At 39.3% G+C, this 26246-nt stretch overlaps 1 long non-coding RNA gene and 1 pseudogene across 1 annotated transcript; both read right to left on the bottom strand.

Moving 5' to 3' along the window:
• On the bottom strand, positions 1-1996 carry LOC140810740 (uncharacterized). Its single transcript, XR_012113283.1, has 3 exons — positions 1576-1996; positions 1432-1488; positions 1-889 (listed from the first exon to the last, which is right to left on the bottom strand). It is a non-coding gene; the product is annotated as an uncharacterized lncRNA (long non-coding RNA).
• Positions 1997-24147: 22151 nt separating this feature from the next.
• On the bottom strand, positions 24148-25467 carry LOC140810201 (protein ANTAGONIST OF LIKE HETEROCHROMATIN PROTEIN 1-like; annotated as a pseudogene).
• Between the last annotated feature and the right edge of the window lie 779 nt (positions 25468-26246).

The raw sequence follows: 26246 nt of genomic DNA on the forward strand, positions 1-26246 counted from the left end.
CCTGGTTAAGACCCTGGAGGAAATGATCATACTTGGCCTCAGAACTGCCACTGATATGAGGAGCGAAGGGTAACAACTCAAAGAATTTCTGCTGATACTCATCAACAGACATACTTCCCTGCTTAAGGTTCAGGAGCTCAATCGTCTTCGCCTGGCGAAGGGCTGGAGGAAAATACAGCTGCATGAAAGCTGCCCGGAAATCGGCCCAAGTCACCCTACCCTGGGACTGGACTATCGGCGCAGAAGTCGATCGCCACCACTTGCGAGCACGGCCCTCGAGAAGAAAACTCAGGGTCTCCATCCTCTGCTCCTCGGTGCACTGGAATGCACGGAAACAACTCTCCATGCGCTCTAACCAGTCCTCAGCATCATCGGGAGTCTCTCCACCAACTAGAGGCTTAGGCCCCATCTGAATAAAACGATGCAAATCAAAACGTCTAGGGCCATCCCGACGATGACGATGCTCACGATGACGCCTATGATCATCCTGGTCGCCCCAACGACCTACACTCCCCTGACTACTCTCGTCACCAAAGTGGTCAGCCATCGCTACAAGATAGAGTAGGGAAAAATGGTAAAATGGTCAACGAAAATTCCCAAACAGAAATCTATATCCCAAAATCGTAAGCATGCTCTGATACCATAAATGTAGTGACCCGTTCCAGAATCACCTACTAATCAAGATCTAAGCATGCAAATAACTTAATTAACAATAATCAGAGATAACAGCGGAAATATGGCCAACGACAGAAGTTATACAACCCAATCGAAAATCAGAATAACTTAATATATTCGGTACAACCATATCGAAAAGACTAGTACTGAAAACTAAACCAATCAGCTACTCACTGTCCTCCTCCTGCTCGTCCTGAGCCATCCAACCTGAGACCTGCCCCGTAGGAATGGGGTGTCCAAGATAAACAAAACCGAAGACGTGAGCGATAAGAACGCCCAGTACAAAAGTATGAGTATACAAACCTATATGAAATGCACATGCTATGACATGATACCAGGGTAGTCAAGAAACAGGAGTCACAAAGGATCTCAAAATGCTCAGTCTAGAGGCGCCAAGTGGATAGTGCCGCGCGGTCCAACCTCTGGGTCACTGCATCCACTACAAGACAGACGTGGACCTAAAATGTCCCGGACCACCGAAGCCCTCCCGACCCGTCGGCCACTGTGTACTCTCGGTGTCCATGCGTCCACAAGACAGGGCTGAGCGGCCCCAAGATATAGCTTATCTCGAAAGAGATACAGCTCAACAGTATAGGCTATCTCGAAGGAGATACGGCTCAACATGAAATGCAATATGCATCATAACTCGTGACATAATAGCATGCATCATATGACATATAACAATGCAACAGATAATCATGCAACACATATATGAATGTATACTCAACCAGGATATCTCGGATAGTACTTCCGTACCTCTATCACTGCAATCCTAATCCACTGGAACAACCAGACAACAGGTCTAATCCAAGCCTATTCATCAAGTGAAAACCATCACTAAAACTTATCTACCAGACTTAACTAGATAATCCTGAGATAAATACTGATACAATTCCAAACCTTCGTCCGTCGCTAGCCCGCTGATGCCGCTAGCTCCCAACTAGAGCACAGCTCCGCTACAAGACCAGCAGCTCCCCGCTAGTGCCCGAATCTCGGAAAAAATACTAGAATCTCACAGAAACGACTGAAATGCTATGGAACTCTCTGAATTGGCGAGTCACAAATGAAGCCTCGCGCCTCTATTTATAGCCAATGTTCGGACGATCCGAACCACTTCGGACGCTCCGAACCAGCACACTTCGGACGGTCCGAACCCTGATCGGACGATCCGATCCTTGCATGACTTCCACGAGTACAGCCACCTGTCTCGGACGATCCGAACCCCAATCGGACGATCCGAACCTTACCACGTGTCCAGAACCCTTCCACGTGTCCAGCCACCTGTCTCGGACGGTCCGACACCTGGCTCGGACGATCCGAACTCATCGGACGATCCGAACTTATCGGACGATCCGAACTTGTTCGGTCCTTCCGATCCCACCGAAAATATAATTAAACCAATAATTACTCACATTAGGAATCGGGTTACTACAGGCTTCTTCCTCCTCGGGATCCTCAGGCATCTCTGGGTCTAAGAACTCTGCAAGCTGCATCTGAAGGCTCTGATTCTCCGATTCCAACTCAGCAATCTCTTCCATGTGGGTCAGAATCTTTCCTATCGTGTTATTCAACTCGTTCCTTGCATGCGCGCAGTTTGCTTTATCTTGCTGGATGAGCTCCTTCTCCTTTGCTTTCCTTTCGTCTACCTCCTTGCATAGCCTTTGGTTATTCTCGGATAATTGAATGATCACATTCCAGGACTCTTCAATTCTTTCCTTACCCTTAAGTCGTGCTTCAGTTAGCTCCACGGTGTGCCTCTCCATTTCTTCCCTAGCCCGCTTGGCTTGACCCAATGTTGTGCCTAACGAGTCTCGAAGCTCGGAATTATGATCTTTAGTGAGCTCGAACATTTGGAATACCTCGTCAATTCTTTTCTCTGCTGCCTCCAGTTTGGTAGTCAAGTCTTCCACTTGTTGCCTCCTCTCAGAATTATTATCTCTCAGCCTTCTGATAGTCTTCTCATGGTTCCTTAGGGCCAATTCGTTCGAACGTATAACAGCCTGAGTGTGCGTGCGAGATCGGTGATCGTCCAACGGAATTGACTCCCTATGAGTAATCGAGGTTAGTTTCTTACGAGCGGTGACATGCATACGAGCCATTTCTTGGATCAATAAAGAAAGGAAATGCTCAAAATATCACAAATAGGACAAAATAAAATATCAAGAACTAATAGAGCAAGGTATCGAAATAAATATATATATTTTCGAAAATTTCCGAAAATAGAAGGATAATGTTGGCGGGTTGACTCGTTGACTCGGCCGAGTTGACTCGTCGGGTTGACTCGCTGGAGTATGGTCGGAGCAAAGGCGTGTGTCGACGAAGGGGTCAGGGTCACGGAACCGGTGGTGGCACGGCCAGAATCGGTCGTAAAGCTACTTAATTTGGCCGGAACTCGCGAGAAATCGGTTGACTCACTCGAAATTGGGCGTTCCTGATTGATTGATCCGAACTCGAAATTAATTCTTGGGAAAAGTTACACATGGATCGTAGATTGTTTGGGCAAAATTAAATGAAAATCGGAGTAGGTTTGGTAGGATAATTGGACGGAATACGATTCGGTGTTAGGGTTCGTACGCCAAATTGGCAGATCCGAAATTCCGGTTTCACCTGAACACGAAATCCAAAATTGTTTGAGGGTTTTTGTTCGTATCGTCGAGACGATTCTGGAACTGGTTGCCGATCGAAGAAAGGGTACCGGAAGCGGCCGGAATCGGCGGAGAAGCGGCGCGCGCGCTAAGGGCCTGTTTGGCGAAATTTTCCCGAATTTTTTTTTTTTGAAACTCGACTTTTCCCACTCGGATTATGAACCTGATGGCTCTGATACCACTAAAATGTCATGCCCCGAAACTCGGGATTGACACCGACGTCGTTTAACAATCACACGATTGAAAACAACCAGCCTCGTAGCATAGTATAAACCGAAAACCAATTTATTAATCATAATCTCAAAAAAAAAAACCAATGTCTTTTACAACTGAATAAAATAAATTTGCGGAAACGTCTAACATAATGTTGAAAGTACTAAATTCAAAAAAATAACATAACTAAACTAAATGACAAAATTCACCATTTCCAAAATTGTTCAGATTCTTCTTCTTCCACCTGTTCTTCGGATTTATCTGGGGAAGGGTGTAAGGGTAAGTATTTTGGGAAATACTCAGTAAATGGGGGATATTGAAAACAACATAACATTTTATAACAATTTCGGATCATAACATAGCATGCTTTTCATAATCGTAACATCATATCCATAACATAACACTGCGATTTTTCACCTTTCATGGTTTACTGATATCAGTCCCTAAGTTTTAATCTGTTAGGATCGGTTATTGGCTAATTAGTGTTTAGAAAGGGGGGTTGAATAAACACTAATAGGAATTTAAATGTTTTTCGAAAAAGATAGTTCAGTCTTGTTACAAACTGAACTAAGTATCCCATCAGTCAATATCAACTAGTTAAACTGAATAAGCAGTTGCGGAAAATAAACTGTTTGATAGATAGAATATCTAACTGAAAATGAAAAGCTAAAGTAAAGATGACACGGTATGTTTATGGATGTTCGGAGAATTGAATAACTCCTACGTCACCCCTTCTATCTCAAGGATAAGATATTTACTAAAAGACTTTGATCGAGTACAACGCTTGTACAGACCCACTTCAGTTAGGACTTATCTATTGCCTGAACTGAAACTCTTAGTATAATACAATGATCTCTGTAAGTAACTGAACTTAGCACTTAATTGAATTTTCAATATTTCACAGTGCTAATTTGCTCAATGTGTAGCCTTGATTGCTACGAATAGATCTGATACGAGTGAGCAGAGATTTTGACAGAGTAATGACAAGTTTAAGATTGATCAATGGCGTTACTTGTCAACTGCTCTTTAGTCATATTTATAGACTTCTCTTCCAACGGTAATTTTGAATTCTCGTATCCGTTGATTGCCACTTTATCATTTCTTGGACAATGTTCTTGATTGCTGCTTCATCATTTATTGCAAGACGGCGTATAAATCTTGATAGCCGAAACACATTGTTCTATGCAGTGCGGCTTTCCACATTCAGTTGCTGTCTGATATGTCTTTTTGTCTGTTTGAATGATCTTTCCCGAGGTATCTTCAGTCGAGAAGCTTTAATATATTCGGCTGAATGTTTTACTGATCAGTTCTCAACTGATCAGTTTGTGTCAACTGATTTTAGTTGAATGTTCAGCTGCCGAATATGCTTTCAAGGATTAGTTGGTTTAGTTAATTGGTTTATGTTTTGTCAAACTCCAGAATTCAGTTTCCAACAATTTTCCCCTTTATGGTGTTTGACAAAACCAAGAGATTTGACTCAGCTCTTTGTTGATAATGGATTGTGCGACTGAATCATAAGATAACAGAATTCCTTGTAGATAATATAAATTCTGAGAGAATAACATCAGTTGATAATAATCTGATTCATTCAGATAATTCTTTAGTTGTTTTCCCCCTTTTTGTCAAATACCTCCATTTTGTCCGTTAGCTTTTGAACGTGAAGGGAGAGAATTTTGACGTCTGATGTGATGCTTGAAGTAAAAGTGTTGAAGGAGATCTATAGTAACTCCGTTTGCTTTGAAACAAAAGCTTCCAGTCGCTGAAATCTTTGACTGTTTACATTTTGATCTGTTGATAAGGAATTTAGTAACCCCTGCTTTGTTTGATCCATAGTTGTGACAAGAGAGTCCATTTCGACTCTAAGAGCATTCAATTTCTCTAAGTTGATCTCTTTTAGATGATCCAATTTTAGAGTATGAGATAGTTGCGTGTTCTGAATGTTAGAGATGGCAGAGATCATTTGCTCCATATTATTGTGTAAATGCTGGACTTCTTCCAGAATAAGATCAATATCTGAAGCATTTTGAGGAGGAGATTGGTAGGATGATCCTGTTTCTTTGGTGATGTGTTCAGAAACGACTAGTGTATGATCAGTTGAGACTGGATCATCAACATTTTGAATTGAAACATCAGTTTCAATTATTTATCCTTGAACTGTAAGGGGAGGAGATGAATTCTTTTCAGTAAAATGACTTGTCTGAAGAATAATAGATGGTGGAGAATTGAGCACCGGTTCTTGTAGCGGAGGATCTTGACAAGCCTGAGGGTTTTCTGTTGAAGTATTTGTGTTAGCAGATGAAGCTTGCTGAATTGGTTCTTTTGCAGAGATGGGAGCCTCTTCATTAGTTTGATCAACTGGATGATCAATTTTGTCATTTGTAGATTTACTTAAGTTAGAATCCTGAACGATTACTGAAATGATCTCGTCGATGGGAGCAAAAGAAAGCTCAGCTTCGGTGTATAGTTGTTGTTCAGTCGGAGGTGACTGAAGCTTTTCTATAACTGGTACTTCAGTTGTAATAAGGGCCAGTTCAGATGATGGTTGCTGTTGTTCAGTGAGTGATTCGTCATCTTCGTTTTCATCATCAGTGTCTGAGTTTCCTTGATGAATAACCAATTCCTGATCCATTTCCCAAAATTTTATCTGAGATAGCAACCCAACCAGATCAGAATCTAGTTGAGTGATCACTGCTTGATCAGCATAGGCAGTTGGATTTGTGGGAATATAGTTGTTCTTCAATTTGCTGATAATTTGAGCCAACTTCTTTGCTCGCACTTGATCAAATAAGTAGTTTTTCCTTTGCATAGCCAGAGTAATGGAGGCTGCTTTCACTGTCTTCAGAACATAATCTTCCAGTTTAATAAATTTATTCAGTTGAGATTTGTTCTTTAGTTTCTTGGCAAAAATTTCAGTTCGGTAGGCCTTCCAGTCATCATAGACCTGGATTTTTGAAGCTGCAAAATCATTAACCTTTGCCCAAACAAGGTCAATGTGGGTCTGAATCGGATTTGTTGGTCGGGATTTTTCAATCATCTTCCCCTTTCCTTTGTCAGAACTCATGAGGTGTGGAATTTCTAATCCAGTTTGAGTTGAATCCACCACTTCTACAAACTTGATGCCTTTCGGGCGTGCAGGTGCGACACCAATTGGTCGAGATATCTGAGTTAAGGGAGCTTTGGCCCTAACTGATTCCCTCTTTGTGCTAGCTGAATCATCAGGTGGAATGATGTTCAAGGGAACAGCTTCTATCGGTTGCTGATTCTCTGTAGTCATTGACTGATCAGCAGCAATGGTGACTTCAGCAACTGACCTCACTCTTTGAGTTCTTGTTCTCTTGACAATCTGAGGTGATGGGGTTCTCTCTGAATCAGTTGTACTCAGAATCAATTTTCTTTTAGTGATCTTCCGTGGAGGTAGATTTTTGACTTTCTTTTCTGATTTTGTAGTCGCCTGATCTATTCCAATCTCCTTCTTAATCTTGACGAATTTGGCAGGAGAAATGTCCATGGTGATTTTTGGTGGCATGGTATTCTTTGCATTGAACACCTTGAATTTCGATAATCTTTCAGAATCAGCATCCACTAAACCTCTTACTTTCAAAAGATAACTGATTTGTACGGCAAAACCCTTGGATTGTTTTGATGACAACAACATATTCTTCAGTATGTTAAAGATGAGCCGTTTCCAGTTGAATTTTTGATCAGTCATAATAGCAGTAATAGCTTGAAACTTTTCCAATGTAAGGGCAGCAAATGATCCTGCTTTTGCTAAGAGCCCTTTAGCAATTATATCAGCAAGCAACTGAATTTCATGTTTCAGTTCCTTCTTAGGATCGGAAACTTTAATTTTCCGTCCATCAGCAGATAAAAGTATTTGCATTTCATCAATATCAGATGCTTTGACATCCGACAGTTGTGCTAATCCCTCACAAGGTAAAGAAAATATTTCCCCAAAAGAGTCTTCAGATATAGTCAGCGACTGATTATTGACAGTAGAATTTATAATACCTTCTGAGTCAACCTTGCCAGATGAATAGAAATCTTGAAGTTCTTTTGGATATATATCCTGCGATTGTTGTCCCAGAAATTTTCTCAGACCAGCATTTTCGAGTTTTTGAAACACCTTTTTGACTTCTTCATCTCCGAAAGATAAAATGGATCCAAAATTGATTGTCATAGCATTAAGCATGTAAGCGAGAATCTGAGTCGTCATTTCGTACTGGGTAATTTGCTGAAAGAGAAATTTAGAGAAGATATGTGTTCTTTCTTTCGGCAGTTTGTGAAGACTCGAACTGAAATGAGGCGGGCATTTGTACATATGTTTGTGACTATTCAAATTTTTGGACACGTGTCAGTCCGAAGTAATTTGTGTTTTTCAAAATAGTGTACGCGTGCCATGTGTGTGCAATTTTGAGCGGTGAAAAACGTGTACACGTTGTAAACTTAAAATTCATCATGATTTAGCAGATAGTCACGTCATATGATTTGGAATATAATAGGTTTAATTTATTAACTTTGATGAGAAGATTAGTAGAATTTTCAACTGAACGGTCAGTTAGGGAAAACTGAGTCCTTCCAGTTAAGAATTCACTAACAACTGTCTTCTCAGTTAATCTCTTAAACCATCAGTCCCCTAAATAAATGCATTAAAGAAAAATGACGGCGATAGACAGTAATGATTAAAGACGAGTATAGTGCTTGGCATATCAATCGTCACAGAGAGAAGTGTCCTTTCGTTTTCCTTGTCCTGGCCTATAAATAAGACTGAAAAGTTAGTCACAAGTATCAGCAGAAAACTTTTAAGAAGCAATGGCAGGAGCAAGTAGTTCAAGCGTCGTTCCAGTTTCACTTGAGGAACAAAAAGCTGCGATAGAAGACGAGGTCTTCTATGCTAATCTTCCCTACTGGGAAGAGTTACAGGAGCTAGAGCTCCTGTACAACTCAGGAAGGGTCACCACCTTTAGGCGGATGGCCCAGTTAAGAGAAGTGCGAAAGCACTTAAAAATTTCTGCTGAGGTGGATGCCTTCAAGGAGGGCCACTTTTATGAATTGATGCTGCGTAAGGAGTTGGAGACTCTTAACAGCATCGCATCTTCTCATAATTTCTGCAAAACTTCATCCTCAGCACTAGCTGTTTGGATGAGAATGTGGATAGGTAGTGTGCAAGAAACTTATGATCATGTAATCTTGTCCAATATTTATGGATAAATGAAATATTTATTTTGATTAATGTGTCATTTTATTTTGTTTTTGTGCACAATGATCTGGTATGAGATATAAACGCTTAAACACTAACTGATATCAGTTGTGATAAATAGATAAACTAATAAAGGATTAATTTTAATAATTTGGTTACAAGTTATTAATTATTAACTAATAACTTAAAGTCATTGGTAAATAGGAAAGACATATTTAATGACTTAAAACGCTTCGGCTTCTTCATTTTTCTTATAAGTAGTGATCACAATGTGATATATTATCAGTTAAACTTTCAATATGTCTGATTCTGATACGGGCAGTAGCACTCATGTTCATGTGACTGAACAGTCAGCCCATCGTTTAGCTGAGATTAAAATAAAAATGGAGAAATATGTCTTTCACAAGGTGTTGACAACCTGGGAGAAGATTCAAGATTTGAAGAATGTGAGTGACAGTGGTGTCATTCCTACTCATGCTCAGGAAAGGAGAGCACAAAAATTTCTTGCTCGTTTTGAGGTTAGCCATGTTAGAGATTTGGTAGAAGATAAATGTCTGTTAGAGGCACTGCTGTGGAAGGAGTGGCATGTTGTTGATAAGATTTCGAAGTCTAGGGCATTTGCCAGAGTTCGAATCTATGAGTTGAATGACTGGGTTAGAGAATGGCTAGATACAGTTGGATCTATGATTTCTGCTGTAAATTGGGAACGTTGGTATTCTTAATAAAATATTATTCTTAATTTGTTGTGTTCTTATTTTCTGTATTTAATTCTGTTATAGAAGATATATCAATTAAACCAAGAATATTTCGAAAATAAGAAAACTTAGCCTCTGGTAGCGGTTTTGTGAAGATGTCTGCTGCTTGTTGTTCCGTTGAAACATACTCCAATCTGATGTTCTTCTTCAGTGCATGATCCCTGATGAAGTGATGTCTGACATCTATGTGCTTGGTTCTGGAATGAAGAACTGGGTTATATGTTATAGCGATTGTACTTGTGTTGTCACAAAATATCGGTGACTCCTTTGCATCGACTCCATAATCTTTCAGTTGTTGCTGAATCCAAAGCAGTTGTGCGCAGCAGCTTCCAGCAGCAAGATATTCTGCTTCAGTTGTGGAAGTTGCTATGGATGTTTGCTTCTTACTGAACCAAGAGATCAGTCTGTCTCCTAGAAACTGACATGATCCACTTGTGCTTTTCCGATCAAGCTTGCATCCTGCATAATCTGCATCTGAATAGCCAACTAAGTTGAAAGATGAGTCTTTTGAATACCATAAACCAACATTTTCTGTGCCTTTAAGATATCTCAAAATACGTTTGGCCGCAGAAAAATGTGATTGCTTGGGGTTAGCTTGAAATCTTGCACATATACATACAGCAAACATAATATCAGGGCGACTAGCAGTTAGGTACAATAAAGAACCTATTAATCCTCTGTATAGTGTCGTCTCAACTGATATTCCCCCTTGATCAGTGTCTAATTTAATTGATGAACTCATTGGAGTGCTTGCTGTTGAACAAGATTCCATGCCAAATTTTCTTAGCAATTCCTTGGTATATTTGGTTTGACTAATAAATGTTCCTGAATCCAGTTGCTTCACTTGCAAACCAAGAAAGAATGTCAGCTCACCCATCATGCTCATCTCGAACTTTTCCTGCATCAACTTAGCAAATTTCTTGCATAATTTGGGGTTAGTTGACCCAAAAATAATATCATCAACGTAAATTTGAACAAGTAAGATATGATCATTTTTCGAGAATTTAAACAAAGTCTTATCAACTGATCCAACAGTAAAATCATGATCAGTTAGAAATTTTGATAGGGTTTCATACCAAGCCCGTGGGGCTTGTTTGAGACCATATAATGCTTTGTTCAAATGATAAACGTGATTAGGAAAATTATGATTGACAAAACCTGAGGGTTGCTCAACGTAAACTTCTTCTTGCAATTGGCCATTTAGGAATGCACTTTTCACATCCATTTGATAGACTTTAAAGTTTTTGAAAGATGCATAAGCAAGAAATATTCTTATTGCCTCCAGTCTTGCAACTGGTGCAAATGTCTCATCATAATCGATCCCTTCTTCTTGTCTATAGCCTTGTGCTACGAGCCTGGCTTTGTTGCGCACAACTGAACCGTCTTCGTTTAGTTTGTTCCTGTATACCCACTTTGTACCTATAACAGTTTTAGAAATTGGTCTTGGAACTAAGTTCCAGACATTGTTATGAACAAACTGATTTAGCTCTTCTTGCATTGCATTAATCCAATTAGGATCAGCAAGAGCTTCGTCAGTTTTCTTTGGTTCTAATTGAGATACAAAAGCTGAATGAATAAAAAGATTAAGCATCTGATTTCTGGTTCTTACTGGATCAGATGGGTTACCTATTACCAGTTCTGGAGGGTGTGATTTCTTCCATCTATATTCTGCATTTGTTGCTTCACAACCAGCAGATTCTTCGTTGGGTAACTGAATGTTCTCAGTTTCATTTGGAACTGATTCAGCTGATAATTGATTTCCATTAGTTTGCTCCATGAGCTGATTGTCAAGATTTGCTTCTAATTCAGCTGGTTGATCCAATATCTCAGGTTCAGGTGTATGAAAGATATTCTGATTATTACGATTTTCATCTGAGTCATCATCTTCCAGACTGATATCTGTAAAACGATCAGCTAGCTCAACTGGATCAGTTGGCTTATCAATTAGTGCAGTTTCATCAAAATTAACATGTGCAGATTCTTCAACATTCAAAGTTTTCTTATTAAATACTCTGTAAGCTATGCTAACTGATGAATATCCAAGGAATATTCCTTCTTCTGATTTGACATCGAATGCTTTTAGATAATTTTTACCATTGTTGTGAATGAAACATCTACAGCCAAATATTTTGAAATAAGTGATTATGCTTTTTCTTCCATGCCAGATCTCATATGGTGTTTTCATGTGATTTTTGTTAATCATCGATCTGTTCTGAGTATAGCATGTAGTGTTTACTGCTTCTGCCCAAAATCTTTGAGAAATACCTGAATCAGCAAGCATTGTTCTAGCAGCTTCCTTAAGAGTCCGATTCCTTCTCTCAGCTACACCGTTTTGCTGAGGTGTTCTTGCTGCTGAGAGCTCATGCTTGATTCCGGTATTTTCTAAAAAGTTTGAAAGTGTTTGATTGATGAATTCAGTTCCTCGATCAGTTCTGATTCGATCAATCCCAACTAATTTTTCATTTAAAAGTCTTTTGAAAAGTTTAATCAGTTGTGCAGCAGTATGGTCTTTGGATTTGAGAAATATAACCCAAGTGAATCTTGAAAAGTCATCTACAACCACTAAGGTGTATTTCATTCTCCCTAAGCTCATGACTGGTATTGGACCAAAGAGATCCATGTGCAATAGTTCTAAGCATCGGGATGAAGATTTACAGCCTTTGTTTTTAAAAGATGATCGAACTTGTTTTCCATACTGACATGCTGAACAAAGTTTTTCTTTTGAAAAATTTATTTTGGGCAAACCAGTTACAAGTTCATGCTTACTCAGATAGGCAAGAGATTTAAAATTTAAATGATTTAATCGTTTATTCCATAACCAGTTTTGAGATGATTTAGACGCAATAAAGCATACTGGTGTATAAGGTTGATCATTCCAACTGACTTTGTAAGTGTTTCCACACCTTTTGCCAGTTAGAATAATCTCTTCAGTTGAGTTTTTGACTGAACAAGAGTGTTTGTCAAACTGAACTGAGAATCCATTATCGCATAACTGACTAATGCTTATCAGATTATACTTAAGATTCTCGACTAATAAAATGTCACTAATGGTGAAATTACCATGGATAAGCTTACCCTTACCCACGGTTTTACCTTTGGAGTTATCCCCAAAACTGATGTTTGGACCATTGTATTTGACCAGTTGGGACAATAAGTTTGAATCTCCTGTCATGTGTCGAGAGCATCCACTGTCCAGGTACCATATTGATCCAATGCTTGTTCCTATTGTCTGCAATTAAACACAAAATAAGATTCTGGTACCCTTTTCTATTTGGGTCCATAGTTGATTAGTCCTTTTGGAATCCAGACTTGAATCAGTTTAACTGACTGTCCTGTTGCTGTATTCCATATGGTCCTTCCCTGTCTGTGTGTGCTTGGTGTATATTGTGTGGATGATTTTACATGTGTTTTTTTCTTCTTCAACTGATTGTTCAGTCGATATCTTTTCTGAACCGGCTTACAGTTGTGATAGTTTGAATAGCCATATGAATATTTTCTGCTGAGATTTTTTGGTTGCTGATTCCATTAATCAGTCTTACTCTTTGGAGTATATCCAATGCCACATCTCATGCCTTTATTCATATTCTGAGATGGCTGTTCAATCGGTTTGCTCGACTCTTCTTGATTTTGTACCATAACTGATTTTACAAAGCGAATATATTTCCCTTTGTTCGTATCCAGTTTTGGTTGAGTATCTTGGGAAGACAAATCATCGTTACTGCAGAATCCTAAACCAGTTTTATCATCAACTGATTTCTGAGAATTCTGTATATTAGTTAGAGCTTTTGATGATTTGTTCCAGACTTGAATGAGCTCATTGAGCTTTGTATTTTCAAGCGACAATTTTTGAATCATTGATTGATTCCTGCTTCTTTCATCAGTTAGTTCAGCAATCTCCCTTCTTAGACTCAACATTTCAACTGATTCATCAGTTTTTGTTTTATCGTCTTTGGGATCATCTTGCTTTGCTCTGAGTTTTTCAAATGATGAAGCAAGCTTTTGATACTCATTGACCATGTCATGAAGAGTTGAAATGAGTTCTTCTCGTGTAAAATCAATAGAGCTAAAATCAAATACCTGCTCGCAGCTTGATTGATCTTCTATGTTATCTGCCATTAAGCATGTTACTTCTTCCTCATCACTTGAACTGCAAGAGCTTTCTGGATCTGACTCTTCACTGTCAGTTTCTGCCCATTTTGCTTTGTTGTCTTCAGCTAGCAGTACTTCATGTTTCTTCTTGTAAGGCTTCTTTTCGTCTTTAGATCTTCTTCTGTGCTCATATATCTTCTTCTTTCTTTCAGTTGAGATTTGATTGTCCTTTTTAGGCTTTGTACAGTTGGCAATAAAGTGACCGGATTTGCCACAGTTGAAACATACATTAGATTCTTCTCTGGAGTTGTTTCTTTGATAATTCTTCTGAAAGTTTCCTTGATTTTTCCTCATGAATCTTCCAAATTTCTTAATGAATAGAGACATGGCATCATTACTCATCTGATCAGCAGTTTTCTTAATGAATAGAGACATGGCATTGCCACCAGCTCTATCTGCCATTCACGATGTGTTTCATGTTTCTATGTTGAGGAAATATGAACCGGATCCATCACATGTGCTTGCACCTGATGAGGTTGAATTGGATCCTTCTCTTTCCTATGTTGAACAACCTGTTCGTATTATGGATCGAAAGGAGAAGATATTGAGAAATAAATTGATCCCTTTGGTACGAGTGCAATGGACACGACATGGTGTTGAAGAATCAACATGGGAATTGGAGAACAAGATGCGAGATTCGTATCCGCATTTGTTTGATTCTATGACATCTGTTCCATTGTATTCGATGTATTCTGATCCTTTTACTGATTTTAGTTTTGATATGTACTATAACTGGTAACATATGTATGTTTGCCAATGTTATGTATATAGAGCTGTTTGAGATTTCGAGGATGAAATCTTTCAAGTAGGGGAGAAATGTAAGGACCGTGTATCGTATTATCGTAAATCTTATATGATTATCGATAATTCACGAATTTGTTATGTGATTATACATTTGATGTATATTATGACAATGAAATTGAGAAAATGAATATTGTATATGAACTGACGTTGTAAGAGCTCGATTGGAAAGGCCGGACGCCAATATAGTACAAAACTCATGTATTGTACAGAACATGTGGCGCCCGAGCGGTAGAAAGTGACCGCCCGAGCGCCAGGGTATTTGAAATGTGATGTTGGGCAGAACACTTCGCGCCCGAGCGGTAGTTTGTGACCGCCCGAGCGCGAAGCGAGTGGCATGGGACAGAACATGCCGCGCCCGAGCGGTAAATTGTGACCGCTCGAGCGCAGCATAGTTCGGGGACAGAACTTCTCGCGCTCGGGCGCGAGAATTCTACCGCCCGAGCGTGGTATCGGTGATGATAAGAATGAGATTTTCTTCTCTTTCTTCTTTCACTTTTACCGAGAGTTCGAGAGATAAGTTCGAGAATTCGATTTTCTTTCTTCCGAATCGACTTCGAAACGCTGTCTAAACGCGAAACAAATTATATATTTGTGATCTGCGCGTTGAGGGCTTCTGACTGAGGTAATTTTCTTTCAGTTTCATCAACTTTAAATATCAAGGTGCTGGAATAGCATGTATTTGAGGTTGAATTTATGATATGTAGTAGAATAACCGACAATAAACGTATATTCGAATTCGGAAGTGAATTATGATATGATTATGATTTGATATGAATTATTGAAGGTTCAAATGATATTTGAAACTCATATTAATGATTTTGGAGTATGTTATTGATTGAAATGAGTATGTAATTGATGTAGATAAAGTGTATCTTCAAGCTACATCAATTGGAACGAAGAATTGAGATATGTTGCGACCGGGTAACATACGACAGGTATCTGTAAAATATGATATATGTTGGATTGATTGGATTGATTGGAATGAGATTATGTGTCTATATGCCTTGTTTGTTGATTTATGTGGCATACATGACATTGAGATTGAGATATCGATGTATAAAATAAATGTTTTGTTAACACACATCATTTTATGCATACATCGATACATGACATGCACGTTGAGCTATGATCCTTGGATACCCTGATATGATTTGATTGGATTCCGGGGTTTGTGAACACAATGCTATGTTTGGTATTACATGACCCTTAAAACATAGACATTTGTGGCCCCATATGATTGGATATGAGATGTGGGATTGATGGCGCTTCGACGACGCTATCATATATGTGTATTCCCATATCGGCCGGTGTGCCAGCTCGAGCATTGATTTGATTTGATAGCGATTCGATTGATTCTGACATGTGCTCAGTGGATGGGCATTTGACCTGATACCTCCACGACATACATGCATTGCATACCATATATCATTGTTTAGATATCTGTGGTATATATGATTGGTTGTTCCATACGGAGCTTTGCTCACCCCCAAGGGGGGCTGTTGTTGTCTTTGTGTGTGGACAATGGCAGGTACTCCAGGATATCAGGAGGCCAGATAGGGTACTTCTGGTGGGAGCCACAGCTTGGGCTGAGGTTTTATGTTATGTCTTGTTCCCAGTATATATGTATATGTATCTATATACCGGGGCATGTCCCGAGGATATGAGTTGTTTGTATGTGATTGGTTTTGATTACGTGTGGGCGTGTTTTATGAATTGAATTTAGATACTATTTTTAGTATTTAAATATCAGAAGAGATATTTTGGGCTCATTGTAAAGAAATTTTAAACTCGGTTTCCGCTGTAATTACTTAACCCTAATCAGATTGCATTGTAATAACGATTAGGAGCTAAGGGCCCCACACTAGATGGTATCAGAGCATAGCTGGGAATGCTCTATTGAGTCTTGTGTACACGTAGTAGGCACAAATGAATTGTGCGTATGTGTTTGATTTATTTGTATTACTTGCTCTTACTTGATTTGATTTGAGTAAGTATCTGATGAGATTGATGATATGAGATGATGATGATGTGAAATTGATATTGATTTGTGATATTCATCATTGATTTGTAGATGGATCACACAGATGAAGTTGCGAGTAGTAATACTGAGAGGATTGTTGGACAATTTGAAGGATTGTCCATGGATGTGGTGATGGCTCGATTCCAGGATCTGAAACCACCGAAGTTCTTTGGCACTGAGAGTGCTGAAAGAGCTGAGGCCTGGCTGAAGGATATCGAGCACTTGTTTAATATTGTTGAGTATTCCAAAGCTCGGAGACTGAAACTTGCTTTGTATCAGCTGAAAGACCGAGCTAAATCTTGGTGGGAAGCCGCTGAGATTGGACTGAAAGAAGCAGGGACTGAAGTCACATGGGATGTCTTCAAGGCCCAGTTTTTAGAGAAGTATTCTCCTCCTTCTTATTATACTGCTCAGGAGAATGAATTTAATAATCTGCAGCAGGGAACGATGTCAGTTGCGGAGTATGCTTCAAAATTTTCTACTCTGTTGAAGTATGCACCTCACGTGGCTGGGAATGCGAGGGCAAAATATAACAGGTTTGTAAATGGTTTACATCCTATTTTGTATACATATGTTGTTTCTGGATTGCCTACCAGCTACGCAGAGGTAGTTGAACGAGCTAAGGCAGCCGAGGCTGGACTTAGGCGGGGAGGTCCACAGTATACTCCTCCACCACCGGTGTCAGCTCAGCAGCCTACTTTGCGACCGAGAGGTAAGAAGTTTAAGAAGACTGGCTCTGTTTCTTCGTCTTCGTCGAGTTCTAGTGGATCCCAGAGAGGGAGCCCTGTGATTGCCCCCTATTGCGGTCATTGTGGAGGGAAACATACTATCGAGCAGTGTCGAGGTATGTTTGGTACTTGTTATCAATGTGGGCAGGAAGGCCATTTCTCTCGAGTATGTCCGAACAGGGGTACGACTTCTGCTCAACCCCAGCCAGGATTTAGAGGTGGCCCTAGTATGATGAGACCTGTTGTTCCTGTTCCATCCTTTCAGCAGTCTAATGCCCCACGATTTCGAGGACCGGGTGGTCAGAGTGCACAAGTTCCTCCTCAAGTGAGAGTGTATGCCATGACTGAGGATCAGGCGAGAGAAGCTCCTGGGGGCATGATTGCAGGTATTTGCACGCTTTGCGATTATCCTGCACGTGTTTTGTTTGATACAGGAGCATCTCATTCATTCATATCTCATGCATTTGTTGCATCTCACGATATTGAGTGTACCCCGTTGTATGATATTTTGTCGATAGCCACGCCAGCAGGAAAGATTATTTTGTCTGAGAGAGTTGTGCATAATTGTGTATTGATATATGAGGATAATGTGATATTCCTGAATTTGATTGTCCTCCCTATGCACGACTTTGATTGTATTGTTGGCATGGATATCTTGACGACGAATCGAGCTACTGTTGATTGTTGTCATGGAGTGGTTCGATTTCGACCGATTGATGGACCCAAGTGGAATTTTTATGGCAAGGGTTCCCAAGCCAAAATTCCATTGGTATCTTCCTTGGAAATGTCTCGATTGTTGACTAGCGGAGATGAGGGTTATCTTATCTACGCTATTGATATTTCGAAGAAGGAGTCTTCTTTATCTGAGATTCCTGTTGCAAAAGAGTTTCCGGATGTATTTCCCGATGAGATTCCTGATTTTCCTCCTCATCGAGACGTTGAGTTTATTATTGATCTTGTGCCGAGGACTGCGCCTATTTCTAAAGCTCCTTATCGCATGGCACCCCTGGAATTGAAAGAACTGAAAGAACAATTACATGATCTTCTCGATAAGGGATATATTCGACCGAGTGTATCACCTTGGGGAGCTCCAGTATTATTTGTTCGAAAGAAAGATGGTACGATGCGAATGTGTATCGACTATAGGCAACTTAATCGGGTTACTGTGAAGAACAAGTACCCACTTCCGCGTATTGATGATTTATTTGATCAGCTTCAGGGTACTTCTGTATACTCTAAGATTGATCTTCGATCTGGGTATCATCAAGTACGGGTTCGAGACGAAGATGTGCCTAAAACTGCTTTTCGTACGAGGTATGGCCATTATGAATTCCTGGTTATGCCTTTTGGTCTTACGAATGCTCCTGCTATCTTTATGGATTTAATGAATCGGGTCTTTCGAGATTATCTAGACCGATTCGTTATTGTGTTTATTGATGACATTCTTGTGTATTCGAAATCGAAAAAGGAACATGCTGAACATCTGAGACTGGTACTTCAAACTCTTCGTACTAGTCATTTGTATGCCAAATTGTCCAAATGTGAATTCTGGATGGACAAAGTGGTATTTATGGGCCACGTCATTTCGAGACATGGCATATCTGTTGATCCTTCGAAGGTCGAAGCAGTATTGAATTGGCCAAGACCTACGAATGTTCCTGAGATCCGAAGCTTCATGGGTTTAGCTGGATATTATCGTCGTTTTATTGAAGGATTTTCGAAAATAGCTAAACCTATTACTCAACTGACACAGAAGAATCAGCGATTCATTTGGTCAGATGAATGTGAAGCTAGTTTTCTTGAATTGAAGACGAGATTGACCACAGCACCTGTGCTTACTATTCCCTCAGGTACCGGAGGATTTGTGGTTTGTACAGATGCGTCTGGTAAAGGGTTGGGCTGTGTTCTGATGCAACACGGCAAAGTGGTTGCTTATGCGTCTCGTCAATTGAAATCTCATGAAACACGTTATCCTGTTCATGATCTCGAATTGGCCGCCATTGTGTTTGCTTTGAAGATTTGGCGCCATTATTTGTACGGAGAAAAGTTTGTTATCTATTCGGACCATAAAAGTCTGAAATATCTATTCTCTCAATCTGATCTGAATATGAGGCAACGCAGGTGGATGGATCTCCTGAAGGATTTTGATTGTGAGATTCAATATCACCCTGGATCGGTGAATGTTACTGCGGATGCCCTGAGCCGGAAAGTTTATGATTCTGTTTTAGCTTCTGTCAATGTCGCCAAAGTACACGAGGATATATGTACTTCTGGTTGGACTTTTCACTCGAATTGGAATTCTGTCACTGTCTCTGCATTGCAAATTGATCCGAATTTGATATCAAAGATTCGAAAGGCCCAACGAAGCGATGCTCAGATCCAAAAGTCGAAAGAACTTGTATCTGCAGGACATCAGTCTGGATTTCAGATTTCTTCTGATGGTTCTTTACGACTTAATGGTCGGCTGGTAGTTCCTGATGACTCTGATTTGAGATCTACCCTTCTTCGAGAAGCACATTGTAGCAAATACAGTATTCACCCTGGAGGTCGAAAGATGTATTTGACATTGAGACCTCAATTCTGGTGGAAACGTATGAAGAAGGACATCGCTGAGTTTATCTCTAAATGTCTTGTCTGCCAGCAAGTGAAAGCCGAGAGAATGAAACCGGGAGGATTGCTCCATAGTCTCGAAATCCCGAAATGGAATTGGGAACATATTGCTATGGATTTTGTGACTCATTTACCTCGTTCACCCAAGGGCTGTGATGCTATTTGGGTAATTATTGATCGGCTTTCGAAATCTGCACATTTCATTCCGTATGAACGGACTTATCCCTATAAGAGAATGGCCCGTTTATACATTGAGAATGTTGTGAGACTGCACGGTGTGCCAGTCTCAATTGTATCTGATCGTGATCCCAGGTTTGCTTCTAAATTCTGGAGTAGTTTTCAGGAAGCGATGGGTACGCGTTTGGCTATGAGTACTGCTTATCATCCTCAAACTGATGGCCAGATTGAGCGTACAATTCAGACTTTAGAGGATATGTTGCGTGCTGTTGTGATGGAATTCAAAATGGGATGGCAAGATGCCTTACCATTAGTTGAATTTTCGTATAATAATAGCTTTCAAACGAGTATCGGTATGGCACCGTTTGAAGCTCTATATGGGAGACGATGTAGATCGCCGTTATTCTGGGATGAGATTGGTGAGAGACAATTGACTGGACCTGAAATGATACAGGAAATGAATGATAAGGTTCAGTTGATTCGGCAGCGGATGAAAGCTGCTCAGGATCGTCAAACGAGTTATGCGAATAAACGAAGACGACCCTTGGAATTCCAGAAAGGTGACCGAGTGTTTTTGAAAATATCTCCCTTTAGAGGCACTGTTCGGTTCGGCATGCGAGGGAAGTTATCTCCTCGTTATGTTGGTCCATATGAGATTCTCGATCGAGTTGGTGATCTTGCGTATCGATTGGCATTGCCACCAGCTCTATCTGCCATTCACGATGTGTTTCATGTTTCTATGTTGAGGAAATATGAACCGGATCCATCACATGTGCTTGCACCTGATGAGGTTGAATTGGATCCTTCTCTTTCCTATGTTGAACAACCTGTTCGTATTATGGATCGAAAGGAGAAGATATTGAGAAATAAATTGATCCCTTTGGTACGAGTGCAATGGACACGACATGGTGTTGAAGAATCAACATGGGAATTGGAGAACAAGATGCGAGATTCGTATCCGCATTTGTTTGATTCTATGACATCTGTTCCATTGTATTCGATGTATTCTGATCCTTTTACTGATTTTAGTTTTGATATGTACTATAACTGGTAACATATGTATGTTTGCCAATGTTATGTATATAGAGCTGTTTGAGATTTCGAGGATGAAATCTTTCAAGTAGGGGAGAAATGTAAGGACCGTGTATCGTATTATCGTAAATCTTATATGATTATCGATAATTCACGAATTTGTTATGTGATTATACATTTGATGTATATTATGACAATGAAATTGAGAAAATGAATATTGTATATGAACTGACGTTGTAAGAGCTCGATTGGAAAGGCCGGACGCCAATATAGTACAAAACTCATGTATTGTACAGAACATGTGGCGCCCGAGCGGTAGAAAGTGACCGCCCGAGCGCCAGGGTATTTGAAATGTGATGTTGGGCAGAACACTTCGCGCCCGAGCGGTAGTTTGTGACCGCCCGAGCGCGAAGCGAGTGGCATGGGACAGAACATGCCGCGCCCGAGCGGTAAATTGTGACCGCTCGAGCGCAGCATAGTTCGGGGACAGAACTTCTCGCGCTCGGGCGCGAGAATTCTACCGCCCGAGCGTGGTATCGGTGATGATAAGAATGAGATTTTCTTCTCTTTCTTCTTTCACTTTTACCGAGAGTTCGAGAGATAAGTTCGAGAATTCGATTTTCTTTCTTCCGAATCGACTTCGAAACGCTGTCTAAACGCGAAACAAATTATATATTTGTGATCTGCGCGTTGAGGGCTTCTGACTGAGGTAATTTTCTTTCAGTTTCATCAACTTTAAATATCAAGGTGCTGGAATAGCATGTATTTGAGGTTGAATTTCTGATATGTAGTAGAATAACCGACAATAAACGTATATTCGAATTCGGAAGTGAATTATGATATGATTATGATTTGATATGAATTATTGAAGGTTCAAATGATATTTGAAACTCATATTAATGATTTTGGAGTATGTTATTGATTGAAATGAGTATGTAATTGATGTAGATAAAGTGTATCTTCAAGCTACATCAATTGGAACGAAGAATTGAGGTATGTTGCGACCGGGTAACATACGACAGGTATCTATAAAATATGATATATGTTGGATTGATTGGATTGATTGGAATGAGATTATGTGTCTATATGCCTTGTTTGTTGATTTATGTGGCATACATGACATTGAGATTGAGATATCGATGTATAAAATAAATGTTTTGTTAACACACATCATTTTATGCATACATCGATACATGACATGCACGTTGAGCTATGATCCTTGGATACCCTGATATGATTTGATTGGATTCCGGGGTTTGTGAACACAATGCTATGTTTGGTATTACATGACCCTTAAAACATAGACATTTGTGGCCCCATATGATTGGATATGAGATGTGGGATTGATGGCGCTTCGACGACGCTATCATATATGTGTATTCTCATATCGGCCGGTGTGCCAACTCGAGCATTGATTTGATTTGATAGCGATTCGATTGATTCTGACATGTGCTCAGTGGATGGGCATTTGACCTGATACCTCCACGACATACATGCATTGCATACCATATATCATTGTTTAGATATCTGTGGTATATATGATTGGTTGTTCCATACGGAGCTTTGCTCACCCCCAAGGGGGGCTGTTGTTGTCTTTGTGTGTGGACAATGGCAGGTACTCCAGGATATCAGGAGGCCAGATAGGGTACTTCTGGTGGGAGCCACAGCTTGGGCTGAGGTTTTATGTTATGTCTTGTTCCCAGTATATATGTATATGTATCTATATACTGGGGCATGTCCCGAGGATATGAGTTGTTTGTATGTGATTGGTTTTGATTACGTGTGGGCGTGTTTTATGAATTGAATTTAGATACTATTTTTAGTATTTAAATATCAGAAGAGATATTTTGGGCTCATTGTAAAGAAATTTTAAACTCGGTTTCCGCTGTAATTACTTAACCCTAATCAGATTGCATTGTAATAACGATTAGGAGCTAAGGGCCCCACACTTTTACGCCGATTGCACTATTTTTGTAAAACTCTTCCTTTTGCAATATTTTACTAAATAGTTTTTTTAATTTATATTATTTTTAAAAAAAGCCCAAAAACAAAGTTACGATAAAGGAAGAATATTTCTTGGAGCCAATTCGTTCGCCACATGATTGACACTACAAGAACAGTGCTTGATCGAAGCATTCTTCAAATTGAGTTTAGACGGCGGATGTAATCTATCATAGAAGCGTCCAACGAACAATGATGGAATTGATCTAGTGTGAGTCTCATGTGAGACCGTCTCACAGATCACAATCTATGAGACGGCTCAACCCTACCGATAGTAACAATAAAAAGTAATACCCTTAGCATAAAAAGTAATCTTTTTCATTGATGACCCAAAAAAAATCCGTCTCACAAATACGATCCGTGAGACGATCTCACATAAGTTTTTGCCATTGATGAGTGAGTCTCATGTGAGAACGTCTCACAGATCCTAATCTGTTAGACGGGTCAGCCCTATCGATATTCACAATAAAAAGTAATATTCTTAGCATAAAAAATAATATTTTTTCATAGATGACTTTTGTAAAAGATCTGTCTAACAAATACGACTCGTGAGACGATCTCACGTAAGTTTTTGTAATTGATCTATTACTTAAATTATTAAAAAGACATCTGATTAGGACATCCGCATCCGTCGGAATTAATCCATGTTAATAACTCTCCATCTCATCAAAAATGATGGGGTCCACGAGCCACATATTCATTACATTAACACTTCCCCATTATTAACACACACTCACATTCATTTAATTTCAACTTTCATTATTTATGGGTCCCACTGTCCACTTACTCATTTTTTTTATTTTTAATTATTTCAATTTCTTTCTAATATTTCTAAAATTTTACAACAAATATTACTAAAAATAATTAGTATTATTATTTTAAAAATAACTTAATTCCAATATTCATTAAAATATTATTAAGAAATGAAAAAAAGTTGGACTTTTTTATTTAAAATATTATTTAAATAATGAAAAAACAACTGTTTAATAGTTTTATTTATTATTTTACGAGTTTCATTTATGTAAATTTAAAAATTTATTACAAATTTGACTGAAAGCGTACACATAGGAAACAACAGTTGAACATAATGAAAAACAACATATAAATCAAACATTTTGAAATTTGTAATAAACTGACTTCACTAATTGTTGTTGTACTCTGTCCAAATATGCTCAACTAAGTCGGCACGAAGTTGGTGATGTAATTGAGAGTCACGTAGTTTGGAATTTCTACGGATATAATCATGAAATCCTCGGTTTGAGCCTTGGACAGGTTGTGCGGGTTCGTCACCTTCGTCGTTAGACCAATTTGTCACGTTACACCCCTCATCCTCAACAATCATGTTGTGCAAAATAATGCATGTTAACATAATATATTTTAATTTTTTTCTGTACCAATAACGAGCTGGACCTCTAACAATCGCCCATCTAGATTGGAGCACTCCAAATGCCCGTTCAACATCTTTTCTTGCAGACTCTTGTCTTTCCTTAAACAATCTCCTTTTAGGATCCTCCGGACAAGGAAAAGCCTTAACGAAAGTAGCTCATTCCGGATATATTACATCCGTTAGATAGTAATCCTTCGTATAATGAGTGCCATTAACTGTGAAATTGATCTTCGGGGCATTTCCTTGCAAGATATTGTTGAATATGGGAGATTCGTACAACACGTTAATATCATTACGTGAACCCGCGACCCCGAAGAATGCGTGCCATATCCACAGATCTTGAGATGCGACTGCTTCAAGTACGATTTTCGGCGACCCATGGCCTCTGGTAAACTGCCCTTTCCAAGCAACTGGACAATTTTTCCACTGCCAGTGCATACAATCAAGGCTACCCAACATGCCAGGGAATTTGTGTTTCTCTTCGTGCATTTGAAGAAGACGTTGAATATCATCAGCATTCGGCCTTCTCAGGTAACGATCACCAAATATTTCAACCACATTTTGGCAGAATTTGAAAAGACACTTGATGGCAGTTGATTCCCCCATACGTAGGTACTCATCAAGATGGTCGGCAGGGACTTCATAAGCCAATTGACGTATAGCAGCTGTGTATTTTTGTAGTGGTGACAATCCTTTCCTTCTAACAGCATCGTTCCTCATTTGAAAATACATTGAATTGGCCTCAAGTGCATTCACAATGTGAAGGAATAACTCTCTTCGCATACGAAATCTTCTTCGAAATATATGATCTTGATACACTGGGCTGGCGGAAAAATAATCATTGACGAGCCGCAAGTGACCGGCTTCACGATTTCTTTGGATGAACCTTCTTCTTCGTCGAATATCGTTATTACTTTCAGAAGATTCATGTATTTCTCTGCTTAGTTCAAGCATGCATAACATCATTTCTTCTCCCGGATCACAAATTTCGTCATTAACTTCAGCTTGTACTTCGTCTTCGCTTTTTGGGCTAGAGCTGGAGCTCGAGCTCGAGCTGCTCGAAGAATGAGACATTGTATACAAATAAGGATTAAAGAAATAAATATTGAACCTACAAATAGAAGTTTGAGAATGGTAGAGAATATATATTGAGTGTGGTTGATGAGTAGAAATGTGTTGGATGAATGAATAAATTTGTAGAAATTGATTTGTATTTATAGTGATTTTTTATTATTATTTTATTTAACTAGCCGTTATAGTTTGTATTTTACAATATTATATAAAAACTAGCCGTTATAGTTTGTTAAATATGATACGTAGTATTTATTTTTCAAAAGAGCCGTTGGCGAAAAACCGTCGCTAGTAGTGACTTTTTTTTTAAAAACTTTCGAAAGTAGCGACTCTTTTGAATTGGCAACGGTTTTTGAAAAACCGTCGCAAATTTCGGTGCATGAATATTAATGAGCGTTGTTAACACCAATTAATGCACCGATGTTGGTGCCCTTAAAAAAAAGGAACTACATTCTTGACAACTGTCTTAAATGTTATCTTCTTTCCAGGTGCCAACGTGTACCTATACACCCCATGAAGTGATCAAAGGCCCAGATTTAATCACCATATAAAATCAATGGCTGAGATCCTGTGAGGGCACTACCCCCACAGGTAGCATCTACTCTACCCTATATTTCCTCTTAACCCCAGCAAATTACACGCATGAAACGAATTCTTTGTTTACCAACCAAAAAGATGAAAGAGTTAAGATTACCAGAATCCCTCGCTTTCTCTCCTTGATTTCAGAAAAGAGACCAAGAACAATGACCCCAAAATACTAAACAAGATTCAGTGACCCTTGT

The sequence above is a fragment of the Primulina eburnea genome, chromosome 13, assembly GCF_022965805.1.
Source record: "Primulina eburnea isolate SZY01 chromosome 13, ASM2296580v1, whole genome shotgun sequence".
NCBI lineage: Eukaryota > Viridiplantae > Streptophyta > Magnoliopsida > Lamiales > Gesneriaceae > Primulina > Primulina eburnea.